Below are 17,924 nucleotides of genomic sequence, written 5' to 3'. Positions count from 1 at the left end.
TTCTGCTTGTGGTACAGGTTAGTTGTCAGAATCTGCAAGTCCTTCAGGTGAGGGCCTCTGAGCAATTTTGTCCCCAGCGTTTGCACTGATAAAGTAGGATTGATGTCTTACTCTGTCAGGTTGAGTGGCCTGAAGGCAGGATGGAAATGTCACCCCAGAGGTGGCACTGACCACTTTTTGTTGTTGTTGTTTTTGTTTGTTTGGTGGTGTTGTTGTCATTGTTGTTGGGGGTGTTGTTGTTGTTGGTTTTTTTTTTTGCTTTTCCTCCTCCCTCCCAGATGAGGAGAAATAACAAGGTGCAGTAGTTTAGTCCCAGCTGACAACTAAGTACCATGAAGCTGTGCACTCACTCTTCCCCCCTGGTTAATGGGTAGGAAAATCAGAAAAAAAGGTAAACTTTGTGGGCTGGGATAAAACCTGTTTAACATGACAGCAAAGAAAAACAATTACAATAATAACAATAAGAGAATATACTAGCAAGGAATACACCACTTGCTGATGCCCAGCCCTCTCCTGAGCAGCAATTCCTTTCCCTGGCCAGCTTCCCCAAGTTTTTATATACTGAGCATGATATCATATATCCTGGCTGTGTCCCCTCCCAGCTTCATGTCAAAATTAACTCCATCCCAGCTGAACCCAGGACACAAGAAAAGACAAAAGTACTTATGGTCATGTGATTATCTGCTCAAAGTAGAAAGCCGATGTTTTGGGGTACTTGCTTCTCATAAGGGGGAATCTTCCTGAGATAGATTCCTGGTCTAAACTTTCTTGGATTTTTTAAGTTTTTTTCTCAAAGGATTAGCTAAAGAGATTCAGACGCTGGGAGAAATGACAGTCCCAAACTTCCTGCAACTTAAGGGTGATGAAGGTCCCAGCCAATGCTGCCTTGTGTTAGAGACTGGTTAAGGTGCAGCTCTTGGACTAAAAAGGTTGTGGGACCTAGAGGTATGTCAGGGTTTGCAAGAGGTTAGGAACTCTAACAATGAAGGTAGGAAGTCACAGACCAAGCTGAATGGATAGATGCTGTGAGATACATAGAAAATTTTGGGGTTCACCCAGCTGGTGACCACAAATAGTGTCCTATACTCATGTACAGATGCTGGAGTGTGCCTGATTTTATGTATACATCCGCGTGTGCATGCATGTATGTGTAAGTACGTGTGTGCGACCTCACTGAGGTCAGGCAGTCAAATAAAATTGTAGCCTGCTGTTACAAACTCATACAAAATGTCTGCTGGGCTTTACCTACAGCTAGTGCTACTGTGTTGGCTGCCTGACTGCGATTAGTACTTGATTGTTCCTTTGCCTAATGATTTCAGGTTTGTTTGCCTCCTACTTCTGCATGCTTCACACTTAATTTATAAGTGGCTAGAAGCCAGTTTCTCTGAGAACATAGTCTCTTTACAGAGGTTCTTGATTATTTATGCCTTTTTTCAACAGTAAGTCTATTGTTCTTCTGTCTTTTCTGCAATTTATCTTGGCTTCATCTGTGAGGAATATTCTCTGTTAAACAAGGATGCTCCATTTTTTGCAATGGCTGGTCTCAAATTACCAAAAAGCTAGGCAGTTTCTGTAGGTGATGATTTAAAGACATCTTTGTTGGAGCACATAACTACGATGCAGTGGGCAGAATAATAAACTTCACAGGAAAGAACTTACATGGGAGAAAAGTGACTGATCCCTCATTGAACTGTGAACATCTACTAACCTGATTTTTCAGTGAAAATTACCCTTAGAGAGCAGTGTGAATCTTCATTGTTTTAGGAGCAGAAGTATGATGTGCATGGGTAGTGCCGCATGCCATTTTCTTATTCTTTTACCTGTCTGCAGTCTCTGTTTTTGTTTATCCTTATAATTTTTTTTTTCACAAGTGACTAGGTCTCTAGCTTTTTAAACTGATTTTAATCAAAATTTTTCCTTACTCTTGCCTTTCAACTTCCAAGCTCTGTTCAGCACAAGGCTACTTTGGCTATTCTTACTAGCAGGCAATGTTGTTATAGATTGTTTATGGTGCTTCTGCTATGACTTTTTCTCAGCAGTGTCTGCTGAGGTTTTTATTTCATTCTGCTCAACAATGACTTGTAAATGCTAGTCTAAATGTAGAATGTTTCCTCTTAGCCAGTATATTGCAACTTCTCTCATTTTATTTTTCTCTTTAAATAGTTCTCCTTTTCTGACTCCTCTCCTTCAAACACAGTCCTTTTGATTGTTTTCAGACAATTTTTTTCAGCTGCTTTTTAGCTTTTGTTATAATGACTATAAAATTTCCTCTCTGTGTTTAAAACATCAGTGGAAATTTTCTAGTCTTTTAACATTGACTCCTTATCTGTCTAAACAATCCTTCCTTCTCCTATCATCTGCAGTTTGAAAACCGAGGCAGAAATAATTTAACAGGACATACTTTCTTTTGGATAAGGATATCAAAAGAAAAATAAATACAGATATCAAATGCATATTCTACTGGACAATGCTAAAAGTCACCTAAAGAGAGTTTTAAGCAATGAATGTTGATAAAGATGGCAGAAGATACGGGATAATGTACATGTGTACAATTAGTATTTTTAAACAAGATGTATCTTTCCCTCCACGTACTTGATTTTAGTTAATTTTATGTTATGTTAATTTTATGTTATATACCAACCCTCTGCACAGTACAACTCCTATCATCAAATCTCTACATAAAACTTATGAGATGGTCCTTTTCCTGCAGTTCTTTATAAGTTAAGTGAATCTTAAGTAGGTAAAGATGAAGGGGAAAATAATCCTTCTGTCTACAGCCATCAAGAATAGGCAGAATTCTTGGCACATATGTATATGCTGTCGAGGGTTTAGATTGCAGGTTGACAATAAAACCCTGGCAGATGTATTGTTAACCTCCTCTCCCCTCCACTTCCCCCTTTTGCCCCTCTCTCTCCCCCGTTTCCACTCAGGACAGGCGATCGGGAAGGAAATAAGGACAGAGAGAAGAGAGTTGGAAAAATTAACAATGTTTTACTAATGATACTAATAAGAATAGAGAAAATAATACAAAATATACAAAACCAATCTTGAAAGTCTCAGCAACTGCAGAGCCGGCACCCAAAGTCCTGGATTGGACTCTGCAGCCAGCCGGAGCTGGATTCAGTCTGTCACTAGGCCTCAGTTCGCAGGGACGACTAGCAAGGTCCTCTCCTAATGTCGGCCATAAGCAAAAGGGAAAAAGGGAAAAGGAGAAGGGACGAGATCGTCGTGATCTCCCACTTTTATATGAAGTATTCACGTGAATGGAATGTTATACACAGTTGGTCAGTTTTTTGGTCACTTGTTTCTCATCGCCCCTCTCACGAGGTGTCCATCCATGGTTATCAGTAAGTTTGCATTCCATTGCTAGGTGTACCAAAACACGTGTCTGGTTCTCCAGGAAAATGCAGCTAATATGAAGGCTTTAGCTGACAGGCAAAATCACTAAGAGAGAAACTTGTTTTTAACAAAACCAGGACATATGCATGTGTTTAATAATTTATTATTTTTTTTTCAGCTTGAAAACAGTACAATTATCTAACAAAGAAAATGATTTCAACATTACTGTGGCTAACTCTCTTTCTCAGAGTTCCCAGTTTACTTATTTTGCCATATAGATGGATGAAACGGGTGTATGTGAGTGAGGGTTTATGTGTGCTGAGTAACTATTGACCTTCCTCTTTTTCAAAGCATGAAACTAAAATGAGGAGCCAAAGAACCTTGCCAGTTAGGGTCTGATCGTAAATCCTGTTAGGATGCTTCTCTAGAGAGTTTGAATAATTATTTCCATGGGTGGGGTATGAATGGCCAAACACTGTTAAATCCCTGCTTTGTTTCCAAACAATAAGTAGCCTTTTAAAATCAGGTTTCTGTATGTACCAGCTAGTCTAATAGGACACACCATTTTCCAAGCTTTTCAATTGTTTATTTTCTAAAAACAGCCATGCTTGACTGTGAAACTGTTCTTCCTAGTGTCTTTACCTATTGAAATTAGCAAAATTTTGGGGTGATTTTATTGGTCTTCATGTAAGGTTGTACACTGGCTCTCCATGTGTAGATTTATAATATGTTGGTGCTTTGCAAGGATGTGTTTATAGTTTTCATAAATATACTTGCTAGTGAAATGGAAGAGCAACGAACTTCTAGAGCTGTATCTGAAAAATTGTTATACAAGTGTTATTCACCAATAAAAATGCTGTACTAAATTTGTGTAGCTGCTATCAGTCACTAGATGCTTTTAAAATTTTCGCTTGAACTCTTCATATGTAAAACTTCACCCATTGGTAAAATTACTTTGTTAAAATTGTTTTCTAAGGTTGAGAAGGCACTACTATTAATGTCATGAAACCATATGATAAATGCCTGCCCATTGCAAAGAAATTGTGAACTTGCCATTGTAGTCTCAGCCTCAGCTTTGCTGCCATAAGTAGTTGTGTTTTAGCTACTGAAAACTTGATGCTGAAAAGTCTGTAACACGGTGACAAAGTTAGAAAAAGAGAAGGGAGATGAGTATTGCTTTTCCCCTTAGTAAGTGAAATAACAAGTTTCTTCTTTTGCACCACTAGACTTAAAGATTCTATTGCTATAGTTTATTTCTACTCATTTAGGAATATCAGCTATCAAAGCAGGCAACAGCTATGTTTCCTTATCTATAGTCTGGACAAAAATGCTGATCTTTTTAGCTAAGATCAAAGATTTACTTCAACTGCAGTAAAAAGAGTCTGCAAGCAGGGAACCTTGGGATCCCTGTGGTTTAGGCAGGGGAGGAAGGCAACCTGACTCAAGGAAATGCTGATCCAGATACTGACTGTTCAGATAAATGATACAAATTGCCCAGACTTCATGCATCTCCAGTTATATAAACCTTTGCTTTAAAAATGAACTTTAGTTTGGTTGCCTTGAAGCTGGAGGGAGAAACTGTTAATTAAGGAGAACAATATAATAGAGCTTAACAATGTATAAGTCAATGAAACATTAATTCCTTAAAATGCAAACAAAACCCCTGAAGAGTCAACCAAAAAGGGATGGGATACATGACAATGTTGTATTCTTAGAATTTGCTATGAAGACATGGAAAAATACCATGCCTTGCACACATACTTGCCAGAAATCTCTTTAGACAGAGACATAGAAAAAAAGATGTCTGTTGAGCTAACATATTGCTTAACTAAGGTTTCACAACCAGAATTACTCCTTGCTATTTGGAGGGTGATTAAGTTTTGGCTGAACCTCTTTGACTGTTGCAGAAACCTAAGCTAAGAAACTAAGCTTCTGCAATTATGTTACCTGTCTTCCTTGACTTTTTAAAACCAATTTTAAATTTTCAGTTAAATTCAAGGTGCTATCAACAATCTTGCAGATAAGTTTCCACAGAAGCAGAAGACAGAAGAGAGAGAAGGTGCTAATTAGGGTATCCTGTTTAACATCACATTGAGTTCTTTATTGTGTGGTCAACCAGCAAGCCAAGGCTAATCATAGGTATGTAGATCAGACACAAATGTAGATCATGTAGGTCAAACCTCACTTGTTGCCTTTTTCACCTGTGGAAGGGAACTGGGTGGAGAACAAAGAAACTGAAAATGCTGATGGGCAAGAGAAGAGCTATGAGTTGAAATTACTGCGATGAAAGTACAAACAAGAAGAAGCCAAGGTCTGTATGGGTTGTTCAGATAATGTATCTTTACTTTTGTTGTAAAGTGTAACTTAGGCATGTAAGCAGAATCTGAAAGTTTTCATCCTCTCTCAGTTGTCTATGAAATATTCTGTGTTTAGTCAGAGCAAACAAAATAGTCCAGATCTTATGGTACTACTGTAGCTTTGTAGCAGCGTTTACTCTAGCGATTCAAACACTTCGAGCTTTGAAATAAGTATGTTTATAAGCTGTAATGTAATAGGGTTTATGGAGACTTCAGAGATTTTAAAGAGAGTTGAAGGATGTTTCTGGGCTCAGAATGCCATTTATAGTTACAGCCTTTGGCTTAGAGGTAATCTCCTTGTCTTGTGTGACCCACAGATGGTGCCAGCATACCACAGACAGCCATCTGGTGTCGAAGGTGGGTTCATTAGTAGTTGTTGTCGGGTGATTTTCATCCCATCTCTTTGATAAGTGAAAGTACATATCAGTGTGCTGTTCAAATAGCATTCTCTTAATGGAGATTGATAAAAGGGCTGTGAATAATGGATGTTGCTTTGGGCCTTTGGTACATATTTTGGAACGCACAGGGCTAGCACGGTAATCAGCCGAGTGGCAGGCCACTAAAATGTTTTAAGAGGATGTTCCTAAAGCAAAATGCCACTTCCCTCCCGTATTGTGGAAGTAAAGATGTACTATATCTAAAGACCATTTAGTATGACAGTAAACATACACCCTTGTGGTCAAAATCCACAGACAAGCTTGCAATAACATTGTGCAGCATAAAAGGTGCCAAAGGAAAGCATGCGTAATGAATATTGAAAGCTCTAGCATCTGTAGCTGCTGGTGTTCTGTGAAAATAAGACTCATCTTCTCACCAGAGAAGCCACAAGAACTGGATTCTAGTGAGTTGAATTGATGGAAGATTTCATCACTACATTCAATGGGAAGAAATAATATTGCTGATGGCTTGTGGTCTACTTAAGTTCCTTTATTTCTTTCAGAAGCTATTCATTTGTGCTCAGGTGCTATAAGGAGACATGAGAAACATTCTGAGGGAAATATGAGATTGCAGTCTGAAGGAGAAAAGTTATGATCTGATTGTCTCTATTGTGATTTTTAAAAGTTACTGCCTCACTTCAGCAGAACATTAGGACCTGCTAAAATCCTATGTTGCAAGCAAGACAACTAAGTTTATGGTTACACCCTGATTTTGACTTATCAGTGGATTTTGAGTGATGTTACAAAATTTATGATGAATAATTGAACCTACATGATTACTCTGTGGATTTTGAATCCATGTTACCGGATTCATGACTCTCCCTTTAGAAAACAGAGGCTCTATGTGCTCCTACTTCTATACATTATTTAACTTCAAAGCTATGAATCCTTTTTTTATTAAATGTCAAAAAGTGCTGCATTGAATAGTCTTTTAAAATGCTATCACTTCAGATTCTTGACAGAAAATATTAAAGTGTTGGCATGCAGTTTATTATCTCACAATTCAACTTTCTTTGTTGCCAAAGTCAGTGTTGATGCACCGTAGAGTATTTATTTTGAAACCTGAGGTTTTTATAAAGTATAATCGATTTCAAGATGTTAGGAAATCTGCACTTTTCTAGAGTGTGAAATCTCACTTGATTTTTTCAATGAACCGTACTTTTACCTATGACTTATGAAATATGGAAATCCTTTCCATTTTCTGGGAATTTGGAAGGTTGTGATACCATGCATAGAATTTTAAACCAAAGAGATCCAGAATGTTAGATAGCTACACATCTTTGCAAATACTAGCTTTGAATTTGCTGCTTGTGATCAATCTAACTGTACAGAAAGACATTCCTTTCTGAATTTGCCTTATATAGTAATTTTTTTCTTGAAAGTGGACGGTTAATCTCCAGGCATTAACAGCAGTGTCACTGTGCCCTAGTCCTCCACTGCAACACTAATACTAACTTACTTCTTTTATCAGTTACTTGTGGCACATTTAACATAGGCACGGTATCTAGCTCAGCAGAACTGCTTGGCCCTAGCATTTTACCCCTTTTCTAAAGCTACTGTGGTACCCACTAATTTGTGGGTTTTTTTTTTTTTTTCCTTAAAGGCAACTAAATTTTTTATTTTCCTCCAGGTAGATTGTTTGTTCATAAATAGTCCCAGAAATGGTGGAATAAGCAACCTAGAAGCTAGGATTTTGGACTGTAGTTTTCTGAGACTGTAGCTTCAGGATTTTAAAAAATCTGTTCAGGAAACACAGGTTTGAGACACACTTGAATGTTAATAAAAGGTTTTTCAAAGGGCACATTGTACAAAAATACACCCCAATGCTATACAACGTGAACATGTACATTATTAATTTGAAGGAGGAGATTCATCAGGTTTGTGACAAAAAATTTTCTGTCTTGGAAACAGATATATTGCTTTCTCATTCTAAGATATGTTGAGAATTCATATGCTGCAGACCAGTGACTGAATCAAATGGAAAAACACATGGCTTTGATCAGCCAAAATGAGGCTGTATTTATTAAATATTCAATCCTAAGTACATTGTCCCCAAATAGTATAGTACTGAAGCTGAATGTCTTCACCAGCTTTGCCGTCTATGAACAACTGTGGGTTGAGTCATGACTGTTCTTCTCATTGTTTTCAAAGCTTAAAACATTTCTAAAGAAATATTTTCCTTCATGAAAACTGATGTTCCCTCAGTATCTTCTGTGGGGAAACAACCACTTTCTGGCTTACTTTTCCCACGGGTTAAATCTTAAATAAGTCATGTTTCGGAGTAATTTTGGCAATTGGCATTTGCCTGACTTTAGAGGTGCCTGTTTGGAGGATATTTCTGACTTGTCACACATTCTCAACTAATCATTTTCTGCAGTACTTTCTCCACCAGGGTATTATGGATCTTGTAATGCATGGTAGTCTCTGCTCATCTTTTTGATTCAGTTCCACAACTTGGAAAAGAAGTTGCTTTTTATTACCCAGCTAGAATAAAAATACCTTTTCAATTGGCCTGGCTGTTGTTTTCTTGCCCTTTGCATGAAAGATTGAGAGGAGCCGAGACATCCGCTACATTGAAAGCCACAGCCTGAACTGATTCCTTCCTGCTTGTGAATAGATGGGAGGTAGTTTCTGCCCAGACTCATGGGACAACCATTCAGGCAAATTGCCTAGTATTAATATGTTTCTTTTAAAATCATAATCTTATCACCCGTTATGGACAATTTGCAATGAGTGTAAAAATGATCCTATCCTGAGAGAAATGAAGCAGACTGTTCACCTCCTAGAGTCATTTTGAAGAGATTGAGCAGAAGACATGGAAATAACTTTTTCTGTAGGAAATATTGAGGCTACCAGAGCAGTGGAAGTCAGTTTCCTTGGTTAATGTTTAATTGCTCAGAGCCTGAGCCCTGGTTTGGCTGCGTAATGGTTGCTGGCTCTCCTTAGGTGGCTGTTCAGAGTTAAGAAACTGCTCTAAGACTCCAAAACAACGACACTGAAAGCAAAAGTGTCTCGTTAACCAGACACGTCCAGTTGCAGATGCATGTGAGAGCCTATGGGAGCTGCAGCTCCAGGGGGGACAGGCCATAACTGTGAGGTCACCATGACACCAATGGCATGGACACCAAAAGCAAAGCACAGGTCACAGAGCAAGAGGAAGTGATTATAAAGTGGTTAAAGACTGAAGCAATAATGCATCACCATCTGACATTTGGAGAATATTTCTCTTAATGTTGGACTCTAACAAGGCACTGTGCACGTAATATTCTGCTGTCTGTAATGTTAGACAGGGAAAATATGGTTATGATATAAAAGGGTACCCTTTTAGCTCCTTGTTGTAGAAAAGCTGAGAGAGAAATTATCATCTTAGATACCTGTAATGTGCACATGATGTGTTGTGCATAAAATCAGTTTCTATTAAACGTGAACTTTAATTCCACTGGGAACAGATATGCTGTGAGAATGTGAGCACTAATGAAATAATTTTTAAAGGAATTCAGCTGGTTCACATATTCTAAAATATCATTCTAATCATTCTAATAAAACAGATATACTTGCAATGAACTTTTTGACTTGAATTTGTGACAGTGCTGAAGACCATGGATTTGATTCTATGAAACATCTTGTTTTTCTAGAAACAGGCTATGAGATTGTTCAGGTAATCGAGGACTTTATCCAAAACCTATCAAACATGGTATAATATTTCTCATTCACTTCACTGGAAGAAGGCTTCTGCTATAACTGTACTATGCTGTGACGAAAAAGATTTATTATTAAAATTTATATGAAGAAAATAAAACACTTGATATAATTATCCCTTCAAAACATGAAATTACATCTGCGTCATGTCTTATGCTTTTTTCAGAAGACAGAGAATATGTTTTTATAAGCTTTTATCATGAGAAGATTCCAATTCACAGATTTAGTAAATGAATTTCAATGCAGAAAGAAAATTACTTTAATAGTGATAGTAAAATATAGAAGTAAAAATATCTGAAAAAATGATACAGAAGAACACTTTAAGGTAACAAATAAAAAAACCTTCAATATCCATCATTTCAACTTCCATTTTATTTTGCTGTGTGATACAGAAGACTTATTTATTTATAAATATTGGCATTTTACAGGTGTACTAAGGTGCTACCTCTCACTATCAACAAGCCACACAGCAAACCCAGCTGGCTCAGTGTGAATCGTGTGTTCCTTACAACTACAGGTAGACGTTAGTTTCAAGTACAAAACGTAAGACTTTGAGCTGGTTTCCTGAAATTCTTTGCTCACTGGTATAATACCACGCAATTGTGATTTCATTTAGTGCTTCTGCAGTTTCTTTAAGTTTTTGTGGCTAATCTTGGACTGTACTCTTATCATTTCAGTTCAGTTATTTTATAACACTCCAATTAGGTCCATCTAACTGTTAGACTTGCAGCTCATCTTGCCTTTCTTGTGCATGTGGGAGGCTCTGCCCTTGTAGATAAGAAATGAACCATTTTCCAGAGAATCATTTACCACCCAACAGATGCTGTTTTCAGGTTTACACATGTATAAATGAATCCCAGCTCTAAATCCCTGAAATTTGGGTCATCAGAGGCAGGGTTATAAGGGGCTCCCAAGCCTTCATTTAATGGATGGAGGCATTTTGTTTTTATGGTTTTCTCAAGCTGCTTGTACCAGGGTAAAATTGAGAAAAGGTAACTCACTTCTGGATCAAGAATCTTTATTAACTTTACAGGTTTTGTGGAAAATGAGGGTGTATCCATTTCATACACAATTTTAATTCTATAGCTTCTTTTTTATTTACTAACGGACCCAGAACTGACATTTAGCAGAAGTTTGGGTCTTGTTTGTTTGTTTTGGTTTGGTTTTTTAAATTTTTTTGGAAGCAGTTATAAATTATTTACACAGTAATTACACTGCATATCTTTCTTAGAAGTGTATTTGAAAAGATAAATTCTTAGTCTGTCTAAGGTTTAATTGCAGTTAGTATGAACATGTTGATTCAGAGAGGAGAAAAAGCATGGTGAGGAAATTTAGAATAACTTTATGCATTTCAGTTTCTTCTAAGAAATGAAATATTTACACAGCATATCTTTTTTAGAAGTATATTTGAAAAGATAAATTCTTAGTCTGTCTAAGATTTAATTGCAGTTAGTATGAACATGTTGATTCAGAGAGGAGAGAAAGCATGGTGAGGAAATTTAGAATAACTTTATGCATTTCAGTTTCTTCTAAGAAATGAAATATTTTCTCAGTCAGTGGACAACCTCAGTTGTGTTTACACTGGGCACAATCTAATGCAATATATATATGATTTCCTGTAGTATTAGCTTAAGAGACAGTTTTTTAATGTGTTTGGATTGGAAAAAACAAACAAACAGTGGAATGTGGCTATGTGTTTGTGAATAAATATATGTATTTGCACACATTTTAAAAAACATAGCTCAGGTTTAGGGCTAAATCCTGCCCTCACTGATTGCAATAGAAATTTTCATGGTGATTTTGAAGGAAGTAGAATCAAGTCCATCTAAATTAAGATATGAGCTGTGTAATGAGCAGTTTTTACAATAGAATATGTGGGAGTCTGTAGGGGTAAGCAACACAAAAAAGGTTAACCAATTTGGAATGGTAAACAAGTATGATTTTAATTATCAGTCTGTTGAGACTGTGGGTGGATTTTTTGGCCTTGCATTCCTCCTTTTCTCTTCAAGCATTAGCTAAATTTCAAAGAGGCTATTGTTTAAGTTTATTTGTGATTCAGTTGCTGACGAAAGGAACACTGTATTTCTCTATTTCTGTGCTTATTTACACTCTGTAAAAGCATATTTTTGTCTTAGCTGTGGCATGCCAGGTCAGTTAAATAGGAATTTCAGGGACTGCCTGGAGGTGGGAAGAATAACTACCAATCATCATCCCATGTCCCTTCCACTTATTCTGGCAGCTAAATAGCACACTTAGTACTGTGCTGTCATTGGCAGCTACAAAGACAAAACCTCCCCCTCTCCCAAAGCAGCCCTCCCCGCAACATGGTTTAATAGTTTATTGCAACTAAAATATTTGTCTGAAAGTTCCAGCAAGCTTCTTGAAGTCCAGGTCTTATCCAGTTTCCATATACAACCTAATGTAGTGACTAAATGCCAGATACCTCTCTCTCTCTCAAAATCTTTTCACTTATTCCAGAACATAAGCAGAAGGATAAATCTTCGGAAAATCTAGTTCCAGGTTTGGACGCTGGTGCATTTGGAAGCTTTGAATGATAGCTTTTATAGATATCTAGATTTCAGTAAAAGTACTAGGTGGTTTTCCTTAAGCTTGGGTAAGCTATAGACCAAGATTCTCTGAAGTTCTGTAGTTCAGTCTTAGGTTTAAGTAAAATTCAGGTAAGGACATCTTTGTTGATTCTTGCAACTTTTTAATACATTATATTTAGCATTACAGAACATTGTAAAATTTCATCTCTTCAAGCTGAAGTATTTTTCAAGGGAAGATATTTATTTACACTGCACAGGCTACTACAACACCTGCCAGGTCTATTTGAGGAAAAGAGATCTCTGTTATGGCTCTAAATAGACCTTGCTGTTTACAAGCAAATAGAATCCTGCTGCTCTCCATCTACCTCTGAGCGTGGAGCAATACCTAGCTAAAAGGAACCCCTTCATATGAAACATGCCTTCTAGATCCATAGCAGTCTTTTGCAGTAGCTGAAGTAGCTTGCTTTTCTATAATATATGGTGTACACTTCTGAGAGAGAAAAACATTTACCCACACTGGATAAATGAACTGTTAATGTGTCTTCAGGGTATTGCCAAGACTTCACTGCTGTCTTGTTTTTGAAAGATAAAATTTAACTAAATCTGATCTGTCTTCTTGCAGACTGCAGGATATTAATAGAACTAATATTGGGAATTTATGTTTAGGTGAGTGCGAAGGACAGTTTGGTTACAGCAGAAGACAGTTTGAGAATTAAGGGATGACTTAGGTTTTTACTTGGATGAATTTACCTTCTTCTTTGTTCCCAATTTTCTTTAATTTTTTCTGAAAATATTATTTCATTTGAACTGTTGTAGATACTCCATATATAAAGCAAATGGATTAATAACTTGATAATTGTCAACACTGGATGAGAGCATCTAAATATCATAAGGATGTGGGTTTTTTTCAGAAAAGACGGAGGCATATTCTCCATTGATCACATGCAAACAGTAAAAATGTTAGCTTAAAATGACATGGTAATAAACTAATGCTGACTACCTGAAAGAAAACTGTGATTAATATGGAAGTGAAACAGGAAGGGAAAATCAGGTGCTATTGTTCCTAGTGTGGAATCTTTGCAAATTACCTGCTCACCGATTAACTGCACCAAGTTACCTGAGAAAATGCTTGTCTCCCTTTAGCATTACTTTGATGTAGCTATAAATTTAGGCAATGGCTTGAAAATAAGCAAACTCCCATGTCCTACCTTGTTCCCTTGACTCAGACTAGCACAAGAAGTACTCCTAAACTGCTAAGGACTTAATTCAGAAAGATAAGAGAAGTGTGATAGCTTGAAAAATACCTTGTAAAAACTATGCCTCCAGCAAAAATTTCCCACTAATTTCACTTTATATACAAGCTAAGAACAGTTTAGCCATAATCCTGCCTAGGGGCAGGGATAGAAGAAAATGCCTCTTGAGTCCTCAAGTCCGTATTTTTTCCTATGATACTGTTATTCAAATTTTCAGTCTTTCAGTTCAAATTAATCTGAATTCAATTTGCATATCAAGATGCAAACAACCCATAACTTAAATACTCAGACTTTGGGGCGATATTCAGCCAGGTCTTAGAGGAAAATGATACAATGTGCTAAAGCAATTCAAGTTTACATTGTGCAGATTCAGGGTTAATGGAGAAATACATTGATTTATTTTAAGAAAATCTAAAAGAAAACACGTTTGGCTTTCCTGTTGGAGTTTAAGAAAAACTCAACAAAGCTGTTATCCCAGAGAGACCATAATTGCTGAACTAATTCAGTTGGAGAAATAAGTAGAAAAGAGCACATATCAGAAGAAAAATACTGAAGAGTCCTAGGATTGAGAAGTGTTAAACAAATTTGTCCATGTCTTGTTTAAATTAGCAACATTATAGAGTCACTACTAAAATAACACAAACACAAACAAAATGCAGTGTGCTAGGACCCTGCAGGCTTTCTGAGTGCAGTGTGATGGTTTTGCTCCCTTCTGTACTGATGCTGCATTTAATTTTCTGCCACCAAACAAACAGACAAACAGCTTAAGTAAGCCACAGGCAATCTGCAGCAAAGCTTTTGTAAGATTATAGTCTTTAAAAATTCTCAGTCAGGGAGTGCTTCATAAGGACAAAATAAATTAACACAATCTGTATTAATGTAATGATTAGATTACAGATTGACAAGATTTGTGCTTGAAAGAGGAAGCAAGTTAAAACATGCAAGTCGCTGCTGGAACAGTAAACTGCTAACTAACATCCATGTGATGTGGTAATGTGCATGCTTACAGGGTATTCTGCTAAAGCCGCATGGTCCTTGTACACCCAGAAGACCATGGGAAACTATATTTCATTCACTCATGAGAGTGCCATTCTATTGTCTGCAGATCTTCCCATAGTCCATGAACAGAGGAAAAATCTTTAAGTTTCAGGACATTTTTCCACACTAGAGAAGTAAAAAATATCCAAGAAGACCCATAAACCTTGGAAAAATCTTGGGAATAATTCTGAAATAACTCTTCAAATGCATGGCCTCTCTGAAAGCTTCTGCTTTTCTCATTCACTGGACAATGAACAGCTGTACTCTGCAGGATAATTAGGCCACAAAGACAAATTGTAGAGGCCTCTATGCTCTCTGACCCTTTGATTCATTTGGCATATTTTAAGTCTTTATCTGAGCCTGAAATTTTAGATCTGAGCATTTAATTGATTGAGTCCTATCGCATTGCTTACTGCTTTATGCATAGGCAAGACAAGTTCAGCTCATGTATGTGCATATAAAATATCACCTCAGTGTGCTATCACTCACCACCTTTTAATTTAGCATATGACATTTCTAACAATTTATAATTAGGAAACACTACCCTAGATACCTGCAGTGATCACGCTACTAAACAATGGAAAAAAAATTGCTCGAGACTCTTTCTTTGGACTGCAAATGCTGCTCACCACATAATGACAACTAGCTTTACCCCTCATTTGATCTAAATTGAGTTAGCTTGATACTAGCTTGGACAAACAGTTTGGAGAAGTGGTGGAGATGTGCTGTGGAAAAATTCATCCTGACCTGATGCTGTAAAAATTGAGTTTTTCAGGCTTGAACAGAGACTGGAAGGATTACTTCAGATTTTGAAAGTGGATATCAAATAAAGGTGAAATGTTTTGATGAATTTTACTCTTGAATGGTCAACTGGCAATTGCAGATACGTGTAAAGTGTAGTCTTAAATTTTTGTGCTGGAAGGTCATACACTAAATCAAAAATTGTAAATGGTATACTGGCACTGGTAATATTTGACGTTTTACAAAGTTATTGAAATTTCAGAGAACAGTATGAGTAAATTTTCATAGTCAATACAAATTGCACATATATCAGCCAAAAATTTGTTCAAATATATTTAATTTGCCTAGCATATTGAACTGACTTATTTTTAAACAAAAGGAACTCATGGAATGGATAAACTGAGATCTGCTGCATTTTTGGGCCTCATGCCCTATTTACTAACCTAAACAATGGAATTGATATTCAACTTCTGAAGGCAAGTCCCCTGACCTAAATACATGTAGTACTGACATAATATCTTTGTCCTTCAGAGCCAGTCTGCCCTTCTCTGACATGGATAATAAATTAAGGCCAATGATCATGCTAGAGTAGTTAGTGTGAAGGAGACAAAAATAGCAGGACATATGTTTGGTGTACAACATTTGAGACTTCTGAAAAGTCACTTGTCTTACTTCACACTACACAGCCTGTAACTTTAAGAACCACCTTCTGGCATGCTTCCCCTACTTTCTTACAATTTGAAAGTGAACGCTTTCTTCTGAGGACAGTCATTGCTCACATACTCCATGTTCCTGCTTGTAATAAAGTAACCTCTTGCCTTGTAAACAATCAGCACAAATGGATTGTTCTCATGGGAAAAAGTTAAATTGGACAGCTTTGTAACAGCCAGACCACTGGAGGTTATGGGAAATCTAGATTTTAATATGTTAGTAAAGTTTTAAAGTTAGCCCTCCTGCTGCTGTAGAGCTGTCATAGGTCTATTGACTCCCAGAGAGCAGAACTGATTGACATATTAACAGCAGAAATTCTTACCTTTAATTTTCCTTAGAGTGTAATGTACTGCTTTAATCAGCCTCTGGTATATGGTTGATCTTTGAGAAAAATGTTTTGCTTTTTGCTACATATAGAATCTGTATGTTTTAAAGACCAGCATTTTCCTATTTCTACTCATTAGAGCCCCTATGTTCTCCTTCACACAGTGTCAAAACCAGCTGCTTTGTGGTTGGAGTTCCTTGTGTGAGGTTTGCTCCTTATGGAGAGATGAAAAAACATGGGAGCATGAAATACCTTGGTTTGAATAAAGAGATCTATTTGCCTTCTGCATTTAAACACTGAATACAGTCAAGTGTCAGGCCCAGCTTGTCTGCTACAGGTGCCTTACATAACCCAAGACTAGTCTAGTCTAAAAATTTTAATTGTTTTTGTTGTCTTGTGAAGTAGCTGGTTTTCAAGTGTTTTGTCTGTTTCACCACTAGAGATTCTAGTAATCAGTTGTGGCACAACATTTCGGAATGGCTTTCAGACTCTTTCCCTGATGCTACCTGACTCCCAGTTTTCTTCTGTGTTTCACTTGCATGGTCTTCTAGAGGTGAAGTGATGACTGTGTGTAGCAACAATCATCACTGCATTTTCTACAGTTTTGGCCCATGCCATATTGCTCAGCAGATGAAGTACCTGCTCAGAGTACACTAATGATTTGACAGACTACAAAGGCAGTAAATGTCTTCATTAAGGGCAAAATATCTGTTATTCCCATTACCTACTTAAAATGGAATGCAGCACACCAATAAAGTGGCATCTAGTTTTATCTAGATGTTAAAGAATAGGTAGCATATCTCATACTTTACTCTATGGCACCAGAATTATACACATAACCCTGAACAGAAAACAAAAAAGAAAGAAAGAAAAAAAAAAAGGTATAGCTTATCTGGGATTTATTCTATTTTCTATTGAATTTTACATTTCTCTTCAAGATCTTTTCACTCACTGTTTTCATGATAACATTTGGTTTGTAGTTTGGACAGTAAAGTTTACTTCAAAACCCAAAATTCAAGAAAATGGAGAAAATTAAATTCCTGGAAAAATCTCAGAAGAAATACCCCAGAACATTCACAGATTAGTGCACATACAGTGAGTTTTGTATTTATGTAGTTCAGGGTGGCTGTCTGAAGGTAAGTGAAAATGAACACACATGGGAAAGAACAGAGAGAAATCTAAATCATTTCTGCGTGAGGGTTACTTGTTTAAGAGTGGCAACAGAAATACGACAGAGTGCTAGTTCATTGTCTTAGTTTCCTGGGACCCAGTCACTTTCTGGGATTAAAGCAGGCTGAGCTTGCTTTCAGGTCAACTGTCTCCTGTCAGGAAAGCAGGGGGAAAAATTGAAAAAAAAATTTACAATATATGATTGTAAGCTTCACTTCTTTCTTCTCCCCACCCCCATCCTATTTTCCTTCTGTTCTTCTGCTTTCTTTTGTGCATATTTCCATGCAAAGTGCATGCTTCACTAT

The sequence above is a fragment of the Nesoenas mayeri genome (assembly GCF_963082525.1).
Source record: "Nesoenas mayeri genome assembly, chromosome: Z".
Taxonomy (NCBI): domain Eukaryota; kingdom Metazoa; phylum Chordata; class Aves; order Columbiformes; family Columbidae; genus Nesoenas; species Nesoenas mayeri.
Note: the sequence above shows the minus strand (reverse complement) of the source record.